The sequence below is a fragment of the Mirounga leonina genome, unplaced genomic scaffold (genome assembly GCF_011800145.1).
Source record: "Mirounga leonina isolate KUSES-001 unplaced genomic scaffold, KU_Mleo_1.0 Mir_171, whole genome shotgun sequence".
Classification (NCBI taxonomy): Eukaryota; Metazoa; Chordata; class Mammalia; order Carnivora; family Phocidae; genus Mirounga; species Mirounga leonina.
In genome coordinates, this window is record NW_023270436.1 from 14,390,396 (window position 1) to 14,412,177 (window position 21,782).

Sequence of the window (21,782 nt, forward strand, 5' to 3'; positions counted from 1 at the left end):
ATGACCCCACCAAAAAGGAGAATTACAGACCAATATCCCTGATGAATATGGATGCCAAAATTCTCACCATGATACTAGCCAATAGGATCCAACAGTACATCAAAAGGATTATTCACCATGACCAAGTGGGATTTATTCCTGGGCTGCAAGGGTGGTTCAACTCCCCAAATCAATCAATGTGATACACCACATTAATAAAAGAAAGGACAAGAACCATATGATCCTCTCAATAGATGCAGAAAAAGCATTTGACAAAGTACAGTATCCTTTCTTGATTAAAATTCTTCACAGCAGAGGCACGTGGGTGGCTCAGTCGGTTAAGTATCTCAGCTCAGGTCGTGATCCTGGGATCCCAGGACTGAGCCCTGCGTTGGGCTCCCTGCTTAGCAGGGCGCCTGCTTCTCCCTCTCCTCCTAGCTCTCTCTCTTGCTATCTCTGTCACTCTCTCTCTCAAATAGAATCTTTAAAAAAAAATAAAATAAAATTCTTCACAGTGTAGGGACAGAAGGAACATACCTCAATATCATAAAAGCCATTTACTAAAAGCCCACAGTGAATATTCTCAGTCGGGAAAAACTGAGAGCATTTCCCTACGGTCAGGAGCATGGCAGGGATATCCACGATCATCCCTGCTTTTCAACATAATACTAGAAGTCCTAGCCTTAGCAATCAGACAACAAAAAGAAATAAAAGGCATTCAAATCAGCAAAGAAGAAGTCAAACTCTTACTCTTTGCAGATGACATGATATTCTATGTGGAAAGCCCAAAAGACTCCACCCCAAAACTGCTAGAACTCATACAGGAATTAAGCAAACAGGCAGGATATAAAATCAATGCACAGAAATCAACTGCATTTCTATACACTAACAATGAGACAGAAGAAAGAGGAATTAAGGAGTTGATCCCATTTACAATTGCACCCTAGGAATAAACCTAACCAAAGAGGCAAAGGATCTGTACTCAGAAAACTACAGAATACTCATGAAAGAAATTGAGGAAGACACAAAGAAATGGAAAAACGTTCCATGCTCATGGATTGGAAGAATAAATATTGTGAAGATGTCAGTGCTTCCTAGAGCAATCTACACATTTAATGCAATCCCTATCAAAATACCATCAACTTTTTTTCACAGAGCTAGAACAAATAATCCTAAAATTTGTATGGAACCAGAAAAGACCCCAAATAGCCAGAGGAATGTTGAAAAAGAAAACCAAAACTGGTGGCATCACAATTCCGGACTTCAAGCTCTATTATGAAGCTGTAATCATCAAGACAGTATGGTATTGGCACAAAAACAGACACATGGATCAATGGAACAGATTAGAGAACCCAGAAATAGACCCTGGACTCTATGGTCAACTAATATTCAACAAAGTGGGAAAGAATATCCAATGGAAAAAAAGTCTCTTCAACAAATGGTGTTGGGAAAATTGGACAGCCACATGCAGAAGAATGAAACTGTAACATTTCCTTACACCATACACAAAGATAAACTCAAAATGGATGAAAGACCTAAAAGTGAGACAGGAATCCACCAAAATCCTTGAGAACACAGGCAGCAACCTCTTCGACCTCAGCTGTAGCAACTTCTTGCTAGATATGTCTAGCAAAAATGAACTATTGGGACTTCATCAAGATAAAAAGCTTTTGCACAGCAAAGGAAATAGTTGACAAAACCAAAAGACAACCGACAGAATGGGAGTAGATATTTGGAAACGACATATCAGATAAAGGGTTAATATCCTAAAGTCTCAAACTCAATACTCAAGGAACAAATAATCCAATCAAGAAATGGGCAGAAGACATGAAGAGACATCTCTCCAAAGATGACATACAAATGGCCAACAGACACATGAAAAAAATGTTCAACATCACTCGACACCAGGGAAATACACATCAAAACCACAATGAGATATCACCTCACACCAGTCAGAATGGCTAAAATTAACAAGTCAGGAAATGACAGATGTTGGCAAGGATGCGAAGAAAGGGGAACCCTCTTACACTGCTGGTGGGAAGGCAAGCTGGTGCAGGCACTCTGGAAAACAGTATGGAGGTTCCTCAAAAAGTTGAAAATAGAGCCATTCCACTCTTAGGTATTTACCCAAGAAAAATGAAAGCATATGTCCATTTAAAGCCCTGTACACAAATGTTCATGGCAGCTTTATTTTTAATAGCCCAAACTGGAAACAACCCAAATGCTCATCAACAAAGGAACAGATAAACAATCTGTGGTACATGCAGACAATGGAATGCATTTCAGCAATAAAATGAACTACTGACACATGCTAGAACATGGATGAATCTCAAAATAATTATGTTGAGTGAAAAGACAGACCCCCGCCAAAAAAAGAGTACATACTTTATGATTTTATTTCTATAAAATTCTAGAAAATGCAAACTGAAGTAACAGAAAGCACATCAGTGGTTGCCTGGGGATTAGGGTGAGTGAGAAGAGGTGGGATGGAGGGATTAAAAAGAGGTATCAAGAAGCTTTGGGAGTGCTGGATATGTTTACTATCTTCCCAGATACATATTATGGCAAAACATATTATACTCATTAAATATGTTCAAATTATTGTATGTCAGTTATACATCAATAAGGTTGTTTTAAAATGATGCAGTAAACAAAAGTGAAAGGCAAATAAAGTAGGAATGATGCAAAATATGTGCTGGTTAAAACTTATTCTTACCAGACAGGTGACTATAAAACACTGATGAAACAGACTGAAGATGACACAAACAAATGGAAAGATATTCTATGCTCATGGGATGGAAGATGTCCATACTACCCAAAGCAATCTACAGATTTAATGCAATCCCTATCAAAATACCAACAACAGGAGTGCCTGGGTGGCTCAGTCAGTTAAACGTCTGCTTTCGGCTCAGGTCATGATCCCAGGGTCCTGGGATTGAGCCCCATGTGGGGCTCCCTGCTCAGCTGGGAGCCTGCTTCTCCCTTTCCCTCTGCCACTCCCCCCTGCTTGTGCTCTCTCCCTCTCTCTCTCTCAAATAAATAAATAAAATCTTAAAAAAATACAAACAACATTTTTCACAGAACTAGAATAATACTAAAATCTGTATGGAATCACAAAAGACCCCGAATAGCCAAAAAAATCTTGAGAAAGAAGAACAAATTGGAGGTATCACAATCTCAGACTTCAAGATATACTACACAAAGCTATAGTAATCAAAACTGAATGGTACTGGCATGAAAATAGATACATAGGTCAATAAAACAGGACAGAGAGCCCAGGAATAAACCCATGCTTAAATGGCCCATTAATCTAGAACAAAAGAGGCAAGAATATACAATGGGGAAAAGACGGTCTCTTCAACAAATGGTGTTGGGAATACTGGTCGGCTACATGCAAAAGAATGAAACCGGACCACTTTTACATCACACACAGAAATTAACTCAAAATGCATTAAAGATCTAAATATGAGACCCCAAACCATAGAGCTCCTAGAAGAAAACATAGGCAATACTTCCTTTGACATCAGCCATAAAAACATTTTTCTCAATATGCCTCCTCAGGTAAGAAAAACAAAAGCAAAATTAAACTATTGGGACTACACCAAAATAAAAGGCTTTTGTACAGAGAAGGAAACCAGCAACAAAATGGCAAGGCAGCCTATTGAATGGGAGAAGATATTTGCGAATGATGTATCTGATAAGGGGTTAATATCCAAAATGTATAAAGAACTTAGAGGACTCAACACCCCTAAAACCCAAATAATCTGATTAAAAATGAACAGAAAACCCGATTCAACATTTTTCCAAAGAAGACATATAGATGGACAACAGATAGAAAAAAAATGCTCAATACCCCTCATCATCAGGGAAATGCTAATCAAAACCACAAGATATCACCTTACACTTGTCAGAATGGCTAAAATAAAAACCACAAGAAATAACAAGTATTGGCAAGGATGTGGATAAAAAGGAACCCTTATGCGTTGTTGGAAGGAATGCAAATTGGTGCAACCACTGTGGAAAACAGCATAGAGGTTCCTCAAGAAACTAAAAATAGAATTACCATATATTCCAGTAATTCCATTACTGGGTATTTACCCAGAGAAAATGAAAACACTAATTCGAAAAGATATATGCACCCCTATGTTTATTGCAATGTTATTTACAATAACCAAGATATGGGAGTGACTGAAGTGTCCATCCATCGATGAATGGATAAAGAAGACAAGGCACATACACACACACACACACACACACACACACGCACACACAAATGATGGAATGTTACTCAGCCATAAAAAAGAATGAGATCTTGCCATTCACAACAACATGGATGGACCTAGAGCATATAATACTAAATGAAGTCATAGAAAGACAAAAAGCCATATGATTTCACTCATATGTGGAATTTAAGAAACAAATGAAGAAAGAAAAAAAGAGACAGAAAAACATTCTTTTTAAAAAATTTTTTATTTATTTGAGAGAGAGAGAGAGCGAGAGAGCACCAGCTGGGGAGTGGGGGCAGAGGGAGAGAAGCAGACTCCCTGAGGAGCAGGGAGCCCAACGCAGGGCTCGATCTCTGGACCCTGAGATCATGACCTGAGCCAAAGGCAGATGCTTAACTGACTGAGCCACCCAGGTGCCCCCCCCAAAAACATTCTTAAATATGGAACAAACTAGTAGTTGTTGCCATAGGGGAGGTGGATGGGTGTGGGGGTGAAATAGGTAAAGGGAGGGGGTTAAGAGTATACTTATCTTGATGAGCACTGAGTAATGTAGAGAATTGTTGAATCATATTGTACACCTGAAACTAATATAACATTGTATGTTGATTATACTTCAATAAAAACATACATGAGACAAGTGTACACATACACATACACACATCTGCTCACACCGTCAAAGGACACATATAGGAGAAAGAAAATAGCAGTGGCTATTAAGGATATGAAACGTATATAGTTTCACTAGTAATCAAAGAAATAAAAACTAAAATAATAGGACACCTCATTTCACCTCCCAAATTGACAAAGTAATAGAGAAAAGATACAGTTTTCTGTAAGGGCATAAGGAAACAGTCATTTTTGTACATTGCTGGAAGAACAGGATGGGTATATTCTTTTACCAGGTAATATCCTTCTAGGAATTTATATAAGGCAATGTCTTTTTTGTTTTGTTTTAGCAATAGAGGCAGGATGGAAGAGGTAGAACATAAAGAGGGATGAGACCATGAAGATGGGAAACGTGGCTTCTTTCATCTCCAAGTCTGTATTTCTTTACAGGCTTGTTTTATCTGAAGTAGGTGTTGTGATTTCAGGTAACTTTATATTTCCTTCTTTTTGCTTATATGTATTTTCTAAATTTTCTGCAAAGCCTATTACTTCTGTAATCAGAGGAAATGTGATGTGAAAAATTTTACGTTACTTCAAAGTCTAATTATAAAGTACTACAATGAAAAAGGCAATATATATTTCCAGAAAATAATTTGATAATAAGAATCAAGAAACTTTAGGTAAGGTCATTTCTTTTAACCAGGTATTTCTCCAAATTGTAAGCTGTGACTGAAAATAATGAAAATCTATAAGGAAGGAATTTGAAATTAAAAAGTTTTTATAAAAGAATTTTTATCCCAATTTTATTAATATTTTTCCACTTTGCCCCCTTTTTTTTACAAATATAATAAAAATTAATTATAGAAAAACCAGAAGATACAACCTCTTCCCATCTTATGGGAAAGCTTTGTCATGGATCTATGGACAATACCTTTTTGTGAATGGCACAAAATATACTGTATTGCTCAGATTCATCTTAGCAGCAAACTCTTTGTCCTCTTTTAAAACTTCAGTCTTTTGCATTTATGGCGCACCTATGGAAAAGAAGAATGAAATATATAATTATAAAAGCAAAATTAAGGAAGCCATGATTGATCATATGGTAGCTTTAAAATTTTACACATGTAATATTACAAAGTTAAAACTTTTACCTTCATCTGTTTGTGAATGACAAATGCAAAAGGTAAGATCTGCACATCAAAGACTCGGGCTACACTTTCACAAGCAATACCAGGAAAAAAAATGTCCTTAGATTTCAGAATCTATATTGAGACTTCCATTGGTTTGAGTCCAGGGAAACTCAACAGAGTCTACCAGTAGACAGGACTAATCTGACAGTTGTGGTGATGCTACTGATTGTCAGTAAGGCTTATATTCTGAATTGCTTTTCCAATAAGCATGATGATTTACATTGGCTCATCTATCTCCCCATTCCTAGGCTCTCTTATAACCAGTCTTCTGCATTTGGGGGGTAATGATTATTCTTTATTATCTGTTAAAGATGTATATGCCCAATGTAGAAAATCTGGGAACTAAATACTATTATGAAGAAAAATCTATAATCCTACCCAGGACAAAGTTCATTAACAATTTGGCATACTTTTCTCCATGCTCATATTTATTTCTTCATGCTCATATTTATTTTGTTGTATACAGCTGAGATCATTTATACATATAATTCCATAGTGTACCTCTTTAATTCTAGATTATGAGCATTTTTGCCATGTTATCTATCACTGTTCACAAAGATCATTCTAATGACTGCTCAATGTGTATCTCCCAATGTATACCTTCCTATTCATTCACAACTCCTTCTCCACAATTAGAAGCCAAGGCTGTATTCAACTCTTTGTTGAACTATTAAACATTACTGTGTTTGGAAGATCTTTGTGCATATTATTTATCTACATTTTAGGGCTTTCTTTGGAATGGATTTCTAGTACTAGAGTTCTGCGGTCAAAGAATATAACAATTTAAAACATATAATACATATATTGAAATAATTTTTAGGTAACCTGACTGCTTTGGAGACGAAGGCCTTACAGAGGGGGAAAAAAACTAAAAAAAAGGTATTGACTTCCACTTTCACATTTTTCCTGTTGAGGTTATTCCAATCTCCTCACATGTCTATACTTATAAACTAATCTTTATCATTATTTTTATTATTCCCTCTGATTCTATGGCTGTGAAATGTTACATGAAGTGGTAGCTATTATTGCCAGAATTCTGTACCACATTTTACCTAACCATCAAACGTCAAACCAATCAATAATTGCCATGTCTGCATATCTATCCTGCTAATCTAGCATGACTATAGCTTCAATAAACTAAAAAATTCTTTGAACACTAGTTGCAAGATTTCTAAGAAAGTAATTTAAAATAAGGCATTTACTAATATCCTCATGTCCTAATATCAAATGCAAGAGGAACTATTCATTTGGACTGCATTTGGACATGCTATGGACATGCATGCTCAGTATTTTCTTTCTTTAAATACTTCTTCATTCTTACATAATTTTCTTAAAACATGTTCTCTACGGTTGCATAGCTCTATAAATATTCTAAAATAAGCTCTATGACTTCTAGGAATTACATTTTCTCGGTTTTATCTTTTTTTTTTTTTTGCCCCTTGCTGGAAGACTGCACATGCTATTGAGGCTGAAAAGTATACTCTTAAGTTTATCCATTACACCTAAGGGATGTTCTCAGCTTTCTTCCATTCCACAAGCTCCCTTTTTCTTTATAAATGTCTCTTGAATTCCATAAAACTGTCTTTTCTTGTTTTTCCAAATTATTCCTCCTACAGTTTCTCTTCTCTCTGATTTCTTTTTTTTTAAGATTTTATTTATTTATTTGACAGAGAGAGACTCAGAGAGAGAGGGAACACAAGCAGGGGGAGGGAAGAGGGAGAAGCAGGCTTCCCGCCGAGCAGGGAGCCTGATGTGGGGTTTGATCCCAGGACCCCAGGACGATGACCTGAGCCGAAGGCAGACGCTTAACGACTGAGCCACCCAGGCGCCCCTCTCTGATTTCTAAATAAAAGTTCCTCCAAGTATTTGCCTGAAGCCCTATGTGTGACTGCAAGCTGCTCTAACTTCTGTCCATTCAATGGTTTCCAGTAAGGCTAAGGCATTACATTGTGCTGACCTCCTTTCCAAGCCCCAGCCCCATATTTTCAAATATCTTTTTGGCTTCTCCCCTCACTTATACCTTACATTAACTTTGACCTTTCCACTGCCCTCTCAATTAATTCACAATTCTGTTTCAAATATTTCCTTTTATCTGTTTCTTTGCTTTTCCACTTCTGTTATCTTTTTCCTCTGCTTCTACTTGGTCAGACTCTAGTCTATCTTTTCTGGAATTCATCTTTTTTTTGGCAATTTTATTTATTTATTTGACAGAGAGAGAGAGAACAAGTGTGTGTGGGTGGGGAGAGGCAGAGGGAGAAGGAGAAGCAGACTCCCTGCTGAGCAGGGAGCCCAACACGAGGCTAGATCCCAAGCCTCCAGGATCATGACCTGAGCTGATGGCAGACGCTTAACCAACTGAGCCACCCAGGCGCCCCCGGAATTCATCTTAAAAACACTATTATCATAATCATCTTCCTGAAGCAAAGGTGAGATATCACATCTCTGCTCAAAATCCTTCAATGTCCCCCTACGGCCTACAGTATAAAGAATAACTTCATGTAACTAACATTCAAAACTGGCCTCAAACCACTACTCTAACCAAAATTCTTCAACTCCATAATCAGGAAAACTGAACTACTATACAGTTACATTTTCATACCTTTTTATTTGCTTATGCTGTTCCCTCTGACTAGAATATCCAAATCCCAACCACTCTCACAGTCCAGGAGAACATCATCTCTGGTATAAGACCTACCACTTTCCCCCTTTGCTTCAGTTTTAAATACATATATATTAGTACTCTTACTGTATGACAAGGGCTTCTTCAGAGGAGGATACATGTCTAACCCTATGTTTTGATTAATCATTCTAGCTCATGATACCTTTTTCTAAAAAGCATTTTTTTTAAGATACAATTCACATACCATACAACTCACCAATATAAAGGATATAATTCAATGTTTTTTTTGTTTTTTTTTTTAAGATTTTACTTATTTATTCGACAGAGAGAGAGAGAGAGAGCATGAGTAGGGGGGAGGGGCAAAGGGAGAGGGAGAAGCAGGTCTCCAGCTGAGTGGGGAGCCCTACATGGGGCTCAACCTGAGGATCCTGGGATCATGACCTGAGCCGAAGCAGATGCTTAACCACCACCCAGGCACCTCTGTAATTCAATGGTTTTTAGCATATTCACTGGTTTATGCAGTCATCACCATGGTCAATTTTAGAATATTTTCATCACCACAAAAAGATGTCCTATGCCCTTTAGCTATTACCCTACCACCCCTCCATTCCTAAGCAACCACTAGTCTACTTTCTGTCTCTATAGATTCCCCTCTTCTGGACATTTCCTTTGAATGGTCTTTGTGACTGGCTTCTTTCACTTGGCATGCTGTTTTTAAGGTTTATTCATGTGGTAGCATGAATCAGTATTTAATTTCTTTTATTGCTGAATAATACTCCATTATATAAATATACCACATGTCGTTTACCAACTTATAAGCTGATAGACATTTGGGGTTGTTTCTACATTTTGGCTACTACGAATAATGCTATTATAATTGCTTGTGTACTATTTTTTGTGTGGGCATACATTTTCATTTCTCTTGATTATATACCTAAGAGTCAAATTGTTGGGCCCTGTGACATCTTTATACAGCAGGTACTCTATAAAAGTCTGCTGAAATCTCTTTCCCTTTTCCATCCCAGCCCTACTCTCAAAGTGATCTCTAAATTCATCCTTCCCTCAAAACATGAACAAGGACATTTTTCCTTCAAGAGGACTGCATTTTAAGAATTAACTGAAGATTAAATGATATGCATGGAATTATTTTTTCCCCTCTCTTGACCTCCCGCAACCTCAGGTACTGCATTTATAGTGAGAACTGAGAACTGTGCCAAGAATGCAGTATTTCTGGTCTTGGGCCCTTGGGCCAACTGAACAATCCAGCCAGCTTAGAGTAGAAGATTTCAACAGAGATGTGCAACTAGAATAATTTTCTTCACTCTTTACTCTAAGAAATGGAAATCTTTCAACAATGATAATCAAATTATTTTTCATAGACATCCTAACTTAATATAATGAACAACGCTTGATAGAGAGTAGAAATATTTTTCACGATTTCCCTTTTCCCAGCAACTTTCAAGAAAGATGATTCACGGAAGATCTTAGTTGACTTTCAATGTTGTAGTCACACTACTTCAACAATAAACCTGAAGCCAACTATTTTGAAAAACCCCAATACTTCAGCATTAGGGAAAAAGAATCACAATGTTTCGTATCGGAAAGATTTTAAAGCTCAGACATTTCAACTCTTTTTTTTTTTTTAAACTGAATCTCAGAAAAGTGTCAAATCACACCTATGTAGTAGTGTTACCCCAAATCAAAATATCAGGTCTTCTGATTTCCCACTCCAGAAAACTTCCTTCTGAATCAAGTTGCCTAAGTCAGACTTCAAAACACCAAAAAGTTTTTCTATTTTGCTAATTAGAGGGTGATCAAGAAAAGTTTAATCAAACGTAAAATTGGACTTCTGTGTTATTATTGCTCCAAAATATTTTTTAACACTTGAGTATGTAGTGGTAGATTCAGTTCTTATGTAGACTGAAGCATCAACAAATTTGGGGATCTATTTAAGAAAAAAATTTTTACAAAATTCCCACATAGAAATAAGTATTAGGGCCTCAGAGGGGGCTGGTGCAAACAATGGGCTCTGAAACTTAAACCTCACTGTAAATTAGCCCATGTAAATTCCTATTATCTTGCTCCCAGAGGGTAGAGGCAGGTAAAATCTTCATTTTACAGCAATGAAAAATGAAGTACAAATAGTTGATAGGACTTTTTCAAAGTTAGAATTAGTCCAGTTTTTCTTCCTACTATAATACAACTACCCATACAGCCTTGAAGAGAATTGTTTTTAAAGAAAGAAACAGAAAACTGTTTTGATTAGTTGTTGCTACTGTCTGCCACTAATATTTAACTGTTATTCTGAAGTAAGAAACCATTTTTATGGTACTTTCATTTTGAAAATAAAACTAGATATTAGTTGCTTTTTATGCCACTATGATCATGTAGCCCATTGTGATCATATATCATTGCACTAGAGAACTGGAAAGGGACCTTAAAGTCACCTAATTTCTACTCAGCAAATAATGCAGAAGTGGCTGAGGTTTATTGATTATCATAACAATGATAACTTTTAGTCTACTCCTGGGTCAACTCATGTTAAATATTATGAAGAAGACTCTTCTTCCAAGTCACCCTTTAAGACTTTATGTGTGGGGCACCTGGGTGGCTGAGTGGGTTAAGCACCTGGTTCTTGATTTCTACTCAGGTCATGATCTCAGGGTCGTGAGATCAAGCCCTGCATCTGGCTCCTTGCTCAGTGTGGAGTCTGCTTGAGATTCTCTCTCTCCCTCTCTCTTTGCCTCTCCCCCAACTCGTGTGTGCACTCTCTCAAAATAAACAAGATCTTAAATAAAAGCCTTTGTGTGATCTAAAAAGTAAATATATCCATTATTTTTCTGTCTTAATGGATATTATTTTCCCCCTCCATTAAAAAATTCCTGTGCAGAGGCCCCTCCAGACCTCACCCTATGTACCTCTTCATTTGGCTGTTCATCTGTATCCTTTATAATATTCAATAAACTGGTAAACAAGTAAATGTTTCTGTGATTTCTGTGAGCCACTCTAACCAATTAATTGAACCTAGGAGGGGGTTATGGGAACCTCCAATATGTAGCTGGTCAGTCAGAAGCACAGGTAACAACTTGGACTTGCAGCAGGCATCTTAAGTGGGGGGCATAGGGAGCAGTTTTATGGGACTGAGCCCTTAACCTTTGGGGTCTGAAGCTACCTCCAGATAGATAGTGTCAGAATTGAGTTAATTGTTCGGTGGTTTTGGAAAACACACATCAGAATAGGCTATCTCACAGAATGAACCAGAAAGCTCAGAAAATGGGCAGGCCCTTAAAAGGGCAAATGCACATTCAAGGTCATGCCACAGTAAATGTCTGAGATGCCACTGCCACTTGTTTTGCTCTACTGGACTCTTAACCCCTTCACAACTGCCACAAACTATCTCTGTTGTGCCCTGAGCTATCAAGATTCATAGTCCTGGTTGGGAGCATCTGATTGACCAAGGTCATATGTCCACATACTAGCTGCCAGGCAACTGAGAAAGAAATATCTACCTGTACTTCTTTGGTATCCATGGCAGAAGGAGTAACATGGCCCCCCTTCTATTCAAAACAGGATAATCAAGCAATGGGCAACTCAAACTGCAAGTATCTACTCATTAATGATCCAAAACCACATCACAACTCAGAAGCTAAGTGATAAACTTGGATTTGTAGCATTCCAGTATGTAATTGTCTCCTTAATCAATTCTTTTTAGCCTAAGTTTTATTTAAGCTTCTTCTGTACCTATAATATCTTATTCTCCTAAGTTTAGTAAGAGGTGTAGTGAACCTGAAGTAGTGCTCAATTATTCATTCATTCATTCATTTATTTATTCAACATTTACTAGATACCCATTATGCTTAAGACATCATGCTAGGTGTTGAAAAATATGTAATGCAGAAACTAATTATCTAGGACCAGTGGATGTTACAGGTAGTTCAGAAGTTCAAATGAGGAAAGAGAACTTCCAATTCTCTAAGGAATAGGGGATGGGGATGGGCTGATGATTGACGGGTTCATGGAAGAAATGACATTTGGATTGCTTTGCAAAGAACAGGTAGAATTTTCAGGAAATGCTGTGAACATATGATGAGAGGTTGCAGCATTTTAGGAAATGGCAAGTAATTTCAGTTCTGCAGATTTGGGACAAGAATCCTTTGGAAACAAAGGTGGAAGAGTCTATTGGGTCCAGATTTTCAAGGATCTTGAATATCAGGCAAAGGATTTTATGCTTTTTTGGTAAATGATGAAAAAACATTTTAAATTAGATTCAGGATTCAAGAATAATATTCTAGTAATATACAGGCTCAACTGGGAAGATTTTGTTTAAAAACATTATGCACACATCATAGAAAAAAAAATGATAGAATATAGACCAAAATGTTAATAGCAGTTATCTTTGGGTATTGGGAATACAAGCATTTTCTATTTTCTATTTACCTTTCTGTATTTTCTATATTTTCTCCATTGAACATATATTACTTTGTAATGAAAAAAGTAAGTAAAAAAATATTTTTAAAAGATTGAATTGGAATAGAAGGAGACTAGATCAGGGAGGTCAGGTTAGGGCTACCAAAGTAGAAAAAATAACAGTCTTATCCTAGAATGTTGGCAATAAAATTGAAAGCAGAAAGCAGATACTATGACTCTGGATGCAAGAATAACACAATAACAACATAGCTTAGAGCCAGCAATTGACTGGCTGAATAGCCTGGAAAAGGCATGGGAGTCAAAGTTAGCTCTGAGGCTCTAAGAACAAGTGATAGAGGAGATAATTGTTCTGTGAACAAAAACAGGGAATTTAGTAGAAGGGACAAATTCAATGGTAGAAAGATGATGAGTGTTTTCTTGCCAAAGTGACTTTTAAGTGCTAGATAGGCATCCAGGGAGAGATATACAGCAAGTAGCAAGAAATGAAGGTTGAAATTCAGGGAAAATGACAGCTAGTCATTCAGATCTGGAATTATTTGTATAGGGTAGATAAACTCAAGAAGGAACTATGGTAACTCAGGTAAGGAATGGAGAGAAAAAAGAAGACTGAGAATAAAATCTTGGGGAAATATTTTGAAGTTGAATTCTTAGTGAATGCTAGATAAATGCTAAGTCAACATTATATTTCTATAATTAGGCATTCTCTCCATCTTACTCCATTCAATCAAAAGGTTTAAAATGACTTCCCTGGGGCGCTTGGGTGGCTCAGTCGTTAAGCATCTGCCTTCGGCTCAGATCATGATCCCAGGGTCCTGGGATCGAGCCCCACATTGGGCTCCCTGCTCTGCAGGAAGTCTTCTTCTCCCTCTCCCACTCCCCCTGCTTGTGTTCCTGCTCTTGCTATGTCTCTGTCTGTCAAATAAATAAATAAAATCTTTGAAAAATAAATAAATAAAATGACTTCCCTAAGTCTAAAAATTGAGATGAATAGTCAAAAGAATACTATTAGAAATAAAATTTAGATTTTTATATGACCGGCTTTTGCTTCACCCAGTTATGAAAAAAAAAAGTCCCCTGTCTTTGGAAATGTATTTTTTTTTTTTTAAAGATTTTATTTATTTATTTGAGACAGAGAGAATGAGAGACAGAGAGCACATGAGAGGGGGGAGGGTCAGAGGGAGAAGCAGGCTCCCTGCCAAGCAGGGAGCCCGATGTGGGACTCGATCCCGGGACTCCAGGATCATGACCTGAGCTGAAGGCAGTCGCTTAACCAACTGAGCCACCCAGGCGCCCTGGAAATGTATTTTTAAAAAAGAAAATATGTGCAATAAAGTGAACCAAATGATCTTTTAATTGTTAATATATACATTTTTAATATATTTTTTACATTTTTTTGGTAATCAGAATTTTAGATTTAAAATGTATCTAAGATGGGCTCAAGGAGGTTAACTTGCTTTTAAGTAGTTTAATATTAACGACTTGGTACTTATGCCATTATAGTCTAGACTGAATTCCTGATCAAAGAATACTTGTCGGGCGCCTGGGTGGCTCAGTTGGTTGGGCGGCTGCCTTCGGCTCAGGTCATGATCCTGGAGTCCCGGGATCGAGTCCCGCATCGGGCTCCCTGCTCGGCGGGGAGCCTGCTTCTCCCTCTGACCCTCCCCCCTCTCATGTGCTCTCTCATTCTCTCTGTCTCAAATAAATAAATAAAATCTTAAAAAAAAAAAAAAAAAAAGAATACTTGCCAGTCATGATGGGGAGCAGCATCATGGTACAGTGGAAGAACTCTGAACTGGAAGACAGAAATCATAGATCCTAGTCCCATATTGGTCCCTAAATGGCTCTGTGGCATTGATCAAGTTACTTAATTTCTCTAAGCCTCAATTTCCTGGTCTTGGGACTAGCTAAGATAGTTTCTAAGTTCTATTCCAACCCTAAATGGAGCAAATCACTCCATTTAAAATCTCATATTAGGATTCACACACACACAAATGCCCTGAGTTCAATATAACCAGAATTCCCAGCAATCTTCACTTTAATTGTTCCCAAGTCAAATAAAAGAAAAACCCAAGATGTAAACACCTTCAGTCTCTGCAAATTTTACCTGCTACTCATCACCAAATACATGAAGACACTGTGAGAGCCCTGTATTTATAACTTTTGACTCCCTGCTATAGGATTACAATGCCAGACACTGCAGATAATAGAACATGCAGAAATAAGAGCTTTGAAAATAAACCTTCTTACAGCTAATGAAGGATTATCTGGCATGCAATTTTTCTAAAATGTCACAGCTATTAGCAAGTTCTTTTTGTGTTTTTTTTTTTTTTCGGGACTATTTTTCTCCTGTCTCCACTTTATTGCCCTGAAAATAAAAGTTTTCCTTAAGCACAATCAGATTTAAAACTTCAAAATTTTAATTGTATATACTTCTATTTACTTCTTTGGAAAAGGCCTACTTGGCCTCTGCTATGAATTGAATTGTGTCTTTCCCCTGACCCCAAATTCGTATTTTGAAATTCCAACCTCTAAAATGACTGTATATGGAGATAGGGCTTTTGGGAGGTAACTTTGTTAAATGAAGTCATAAGGATGGGACCCTAATTCAGTGGGATTAGTGGCTTTGTAAGAAAAGAGAAAGATCTCCTTCTCATCTCTCTCTCCCTATCTCTATTTCTCTCCCTCTCATCCTCTCTCTTTCTCTCTCCATTTGTCACTCCCTCCCTACCCCGCTCTCCCTCCCTCCCTCTCTTACATTGGCAAAGAGGATAGGCCGTTTGAATACAACTCCAGAAGGTAGCCATTCTGCAAGCCAGGAAGAGAGATTTCACCAGAAACTTAATCTGTTGGTACCTTGATCTTAGACTTCCCAGACTCCAGAACTGAGAAAAAATTAATTTCTGTTACTTAAGCTACCCAGTCTGTGGTATTTTGTTATAGCAGCATGAGCAGACTCAGAGAGCCTCCTTAACGAATTTCTGGACTAAGATTTGGACAATATTTAAATGGTTACTAAATTAATAGTGAAAATTTATTCTTTTCCAGGTAGCTCTCTAAACTGATCATTTGATAATCCTCTTCCTTTAAAAAATATATCTTGATAATTCAAAGAACTGGGGAGAAATACTAATCTTCGAACTAGAAGAGAAAGTTTACAATGATTTAACAATAATAATGTAAAAACACACAGAAATGCAGTAATTAGAATACACATAATTGATTAAATCTAAAATCTTCACCTAAAATCTCTTTCCAAAGACTTTTTTTTTTTTTTTAAGATTTTATTTATTTATTTATTTGACAGAGAGAGACACAGCGAGAGAGGGAACACAAGCAGGGGGAATGGGAGAGGGAGAAGCAGGCTTCCCACGGAGCAGGGAGCCCGATGCGGGGCTCGATCCCAGGACTCTGGGATCATGACCTGAGCCGAAGGCAGATGCTTAATGGCTGAGCCACCCAGGCGCCCTCTTCCCAAAGATTCTTAACATTTATTCGATCTTTCAACAATACTGCCTCTGAATATGAACGTCAAATGTGTAAGTTCCACAAGATATAAGTGATTACAAGCATTTTCTTGTTCAGGTATTTAAAGCAATTTCTTCATGATTGAGTGATTTACTTGAAATTTAGAAACTGAATGAACTCTATCAGTTCTCTATATACCACCTGATTAATAAAAACTCTCTTAAAGCTGCTTATGAATGAAATCCATCCCTACACTACTGCCAGGCATTATCAACCTGAAAGTAAAATCTGACCATGTCACTCTCCAGCTTAAAACCCTTTAATCCCATCATGTACAGGATATAAAATCCAAGCTCCTTGTAGATAGATGGCAAATGAAATCCTCTGTGACCTGCCTCTTGTCTGCTCTTGAACCTTGTCCTTAGTAACTCCAGGGCCTCACATTGGACGCCCTAGCTATTTTAAACTACTTCCTTGGGATATCAAGAAGTACCTATTGGCACTCTGTTTCTTTTCCTTTTTCCTAGATAACTAGAATTCATTCAAGAATCTGCTCAGATAGTACCACTTCAGGGAAACTGTCCTTATTCTCCCCTAAACTGGGGTGGTTTTTTCCCCCACAGAAGGATGCTGTAAACATTTCTCATATATGTGGTATAGACACAAGATTTAGATTATCTTTGGTAAATGTCTGCTAGACATTACCATAACCGGCTAGAGGAGGGCAGGGGTCACATTTAAATCACCAGTGTCTAACATACTGGCTGGTCTACAGCATGTGGCCAAAATATGCTCTTGAATTACACTAATTCATATATCAAATGTACTAAAACATTTTTTTATTTTAAGGAATATTATAGCAAATATTTTTGTTAAGCAAGTAGCCATCACTCCTTAATGTGTTTTTTAAATTAATATTTCTATAGGATGCTTTACCTAAAATGAACCTGATCTTTATTGTGGAAATTTGGTATTTTATTGAACTACATGGTACCTAAATATTAATAATTTCAGAATTATCACTACTCTCAACTTACTTGTTCAAGAACCTATCTTTTTTTTTTTTTTTTTAAGATTTTATTTATTTATTAGGGAGAGAGCTCACAAGCAGGGGGAGCGGCAGGCAGAGGGAGAGGGAGAAGCAGGGAGCCCGATGCGGGGCTTGATCCCAGGACCCTGGGATCATGACCTGAACCGAAGGCAGATGCTTAACCATCTGAGCCACCCAGGTGCCCCAAGAACCTATCTGTTTTAATGGATATCTTAAAAAACTGGCAGTTGATACCATCCTATTTTAACATCTAGAAAACCCTTTGGAGTCCAAGTCCGTATGTATTCATTTGAAAAAAGTGAAAACAACATTAAACAAAAACTTAATCCTACTATGCAATATTTTTTTCTCATGCACAGTCATATAATACATGATATCCTTCCAGTAAGTAGTTTAGAATCCATTACTTAGGCCTGTCTTCAGTCAGCAAGTCCAAAATATCATTTATATTGGTTTATAGGACATCATTCAGTCTTTTATTAGGATTTTTGAATATTCATTCATTGTCACCTTTGATAAATGAACTAATTTTAGAGTAAATATAATAGAGAAAATCAACAAGCATTTATTTTAGACTACTACAGGCACTAAAGACAGAAAGAAGAGTTACTTTTGTTAGTAGGGCCTGGCTTAATATAATCAACAACACCATCAGCATACAAACATTTATTCAATCTCAGTGTGTGCTAGGCACTGTACATTACATCATTTAAGCCTTAACACAACACTAAGTTATTATTATTGATCTCATTTTACAGATGAAAATCTGAGGTCAAACTTCACAGACCTACTGTATGGTAGAGCTGGGATTCAAATCTAGACTATCTAACCTCAAGCCCACTCTCTTAACCATCATAGTAGTTTTCAGTTAAATCACTGTATGAGAGATTTCAGAAATTAATAACTCAATAAATATAAAGGATTCCATCTAGCCTACAATATTCTTGAATGCTAACGGCTTATTTATTTTGATTTGCTTTGCCTAAGGCCAAACCAGATCAAGACCCTCCCATCTAAAACTTTTTCACTTTGTACTTTAAAAAAAGGCAGAGTCATCACTGAAAATTTCTGTTCAGTAAATAGTGTGCCTAATAAAGGCAAGAGAAGCCTGAGTATCTAAAATCTTCTGAGGTAATCCTGTCCTGGGACTTCAGAGATGCATTTATACCCTAGAAAGTTAGCATTTAAAACTTGAAACTCTTGACTAATTTCCAATGTCGAAAGCATAACTCAGCATTCTTAGTCACGTTTAATTTTGCTTTGCCACTGGCAGGCAGGGCAAGCACCCATACACGCTGGCACAATACATGTTAGAGCAGTTTCCTCCTGTTGAGAGTTGCCTTCTCCTGCTTCAACAGTTCTCTCCTGTAGGACTGCTTTCAAAAGTGTATGAATCTCTATCTATTCAAGTAAACACTGAAATCCAATATTCAACTTCTTCTTAAAAGTAAACATTCCTACAACAACTGACTTGGGGTGTCTCCATGTCCTTAAATCAACTTTGAGGGGTAGAGAAAGTGTAACAGGAACTGAACTTAATATCCAGAAGAATGTTAGCAATACACAGGAAGGTTTTATCCTTTAGCTGTTTTAGATGTAGAAGGAGAGATGAGTCACATGAGCAAATAATGACACCTATAGTAAATTCAATTGTCTCCTAAATTTTCTTGTTTCCAATCGCTCCCATACATGGTCCAAAGTGTCATTTTCCTGAGACAGAGAGCTCTAATAATATCACACTGCTATTCAGAGATCTTTGATGAAGACATCCAAACTCCACAAAAGATACTCAAGGCTGCTACGATACGGTTCCAATGCAAGTTTGCTAGCTACCTAGTTATTCCTTAAATGTGCTAGATACTTTCAGTCTCAGCACTGCTTGTGCCCTTTACTTAGAGTGGAATATCTTGTTTCTTTACAAGTCAAAATCCTATCGCTTCTTTAAGACCCAGTTAAATTCCACCTCTCTTCCTTACCTCTGACAGTTAAAATTCAAAATTACCATGGCACTTTATTTGTACTCTTACTGTAACAAGTATCATCTATAGCTGATATTAAATTAATGGTTTACTGTGAACATATTTGTTTCCTCAACTGGAAAGTAAGTTCCTTGATCTTTTCCTCCATACAGAAGTGAGCCTTCTCTTCTGCTCTTTAGCAGCACAGTATCATTTTTAAATATGTGCATTTAGGCAGGCTGACTTGAGCTGCAGTTTCAATATAATTCATAATCCACTAAACAATATTTATTTAGTGCCTGACCATGTGCCAGTCTAAGCATTTGAAGAAACAAAACTCGCTAACTTGTGGAGCTTAAATTTTTTTTTTTTTAAAGATTTTATTTATTCATTTGAGAGACAGAGATACAGAGAGAGAGAGAAAGAGAAAGCACGAGCAGGGAGAGAGGCAGAGAGAGAGGGAGAAGCAGGCTCCTCACTGAGCCAGGAGCCCGATATGGGGCTCGATCCCAGGACCCTGGGATCATGACCCGAGCCGAAGGCAGACGCTTAACCATCTGAGCCACCCAGGCGCCCCTGGAGCTTAAATTTTAGTGGCGAGAAATAGACAACAATAAACATAGTAAATTACTGTATTAAAAGAATGATGAGTGCTTTGGAAGAAGAAAAAAGTAGAGCAGGATGGGAATCAGAAATGCCAGGGGTATGGCTTTAAGATCTCTGCTCAGATATGACCACCTCAGAGGACCCACTCAAAACATCCTTATTAAAGTGCTTTTTCTCCTTCTCAGTGACTATCATCATTCTGTTTTCTCTACATCATAGTACTTGAACTTATCTGAAATTATTTTATTTGTTTACATTGTTATTGTTTCTTTCCTGTCTGTTCACTGCTACATTCTCTTATACATAATAGACACTCAACAAACATTTGTTAGAAGAATACAAGGAGATACCCAAATTATACTTTTTTTTTTCCTAACGGACAGAGGGAGAGAGAGAATCTCAAGCAGACTCTGTGCTGAGTGGAGCCCCATATGGGGCTTGATCGCAGGACTCCAAAATTATGACCTGAGCTGAAATCAAGACTCAGTCACTTAACCGACTGAGCCACCCAGGCACCCCTCAAATTATATTCTTATACTGGAATCAATCACATGTAAAAAGTGATCGCTACATCCTACTAAGAATCCAAAAGAACTAGTGTCTATTCAGATAAAGCACACTGTTTAAAGTATAACAAAAATGTAATAATATTTGGGAATGTGGATAATATAGTTCGTAATGCCAGGGTATATGCCCAAATATACGGTGGTTTTTATTTTAACCCAAACTATTTCTCAGAAACCAGGAGTCGCTTCATATTTTAACCCTTCCTTACAAAGCCTCTCAAATTCCAAGGTACTCTCACAATAAGTTATTAATTGGTACAGTAAGTTATTAATTGGTAAAGACATTAGTCTGAAATAACCCAATTAATGCTATTTTTACATGCTTACAGAGGTCCCTAAAAATAAAAGGGAAATCTAGCTACTAATCTTGAGATTTTCAGCTCCAAATTGCAAATCCTAGCTCAGTATTTCTCAAACTTTGATGGACATCCACCACCTGGGTATCTTGTTAATATGCAGATTCTGAGTGTCAGTACGACTGAGGCCAGAGAATCTGTATTTCTAACAAGCTTCCAGGCCATTATGGCTGGTCCATGGACTATGCTTTGAATTGCAAGGCACAAAATAAAGTTGTAAAAACAATGCTCTTCTATCACTATATTTTTATGACTTCAAAGTGTATATTTATATTCATAGGAAAGGAAAAGACCATACTTGGCAGCTGAAAGCTGCAAAGGGGATGTGAGATTTTCATAAAGTTGTTCCTACTAATTTCTCTTCATCCACCCCTTGCCCCTATAAATTCAATCCCATTTTTATAAAACCAGATTTTTTTTCAAGGCAACACCTTTAATCAGAACTATTCAACTAATCAACTATTTAAACTTAATCAAATAAAAAAGGAAAAGCACATTTAAAAACTCCATTTTTTTCTACCGTCCAATGCGCCAAAAAATTTCATTTTAATCAGTATACATGGAAGCGTTAAAGTTAGAAAGGGAGCATTAATTTTGGTAGTTTAATTTGGATGACTTTACTACTCAAAAATGGTTTTCTCTTCTTTTAAAACCTTGCCATCTCTCAGTAGGTCATTAGCCCATATGACAACTTTTAAATACATCAGTTATACTGGCCCTAGCTTTTTTTA

At 37.2% G+C, this 21,782-nt stretch overlaps 1 protein-coding gene across 1 annotated transcript in view; it reads right to left on the reverse strand.

Annotated features, from left to right (window-relative positions):
* The window catches only part of TAOK3 (TAO kinase 3), a 182,981-nt gene that overhangs the window by 99,406 nt on the left and 61,793 nt on the right, over positions 1-21,782 (reverse strand). Inside the window, exon 2 of the mRNA XM_035017101.1 lies at positions 5,743-5,845. The gene's annotated coding sequence lies outside the window, so the exon portion shown is untranslated. The remainder of the gene's footprint in view (positions 1-5,742; positions 5,846-21,782) is intronic.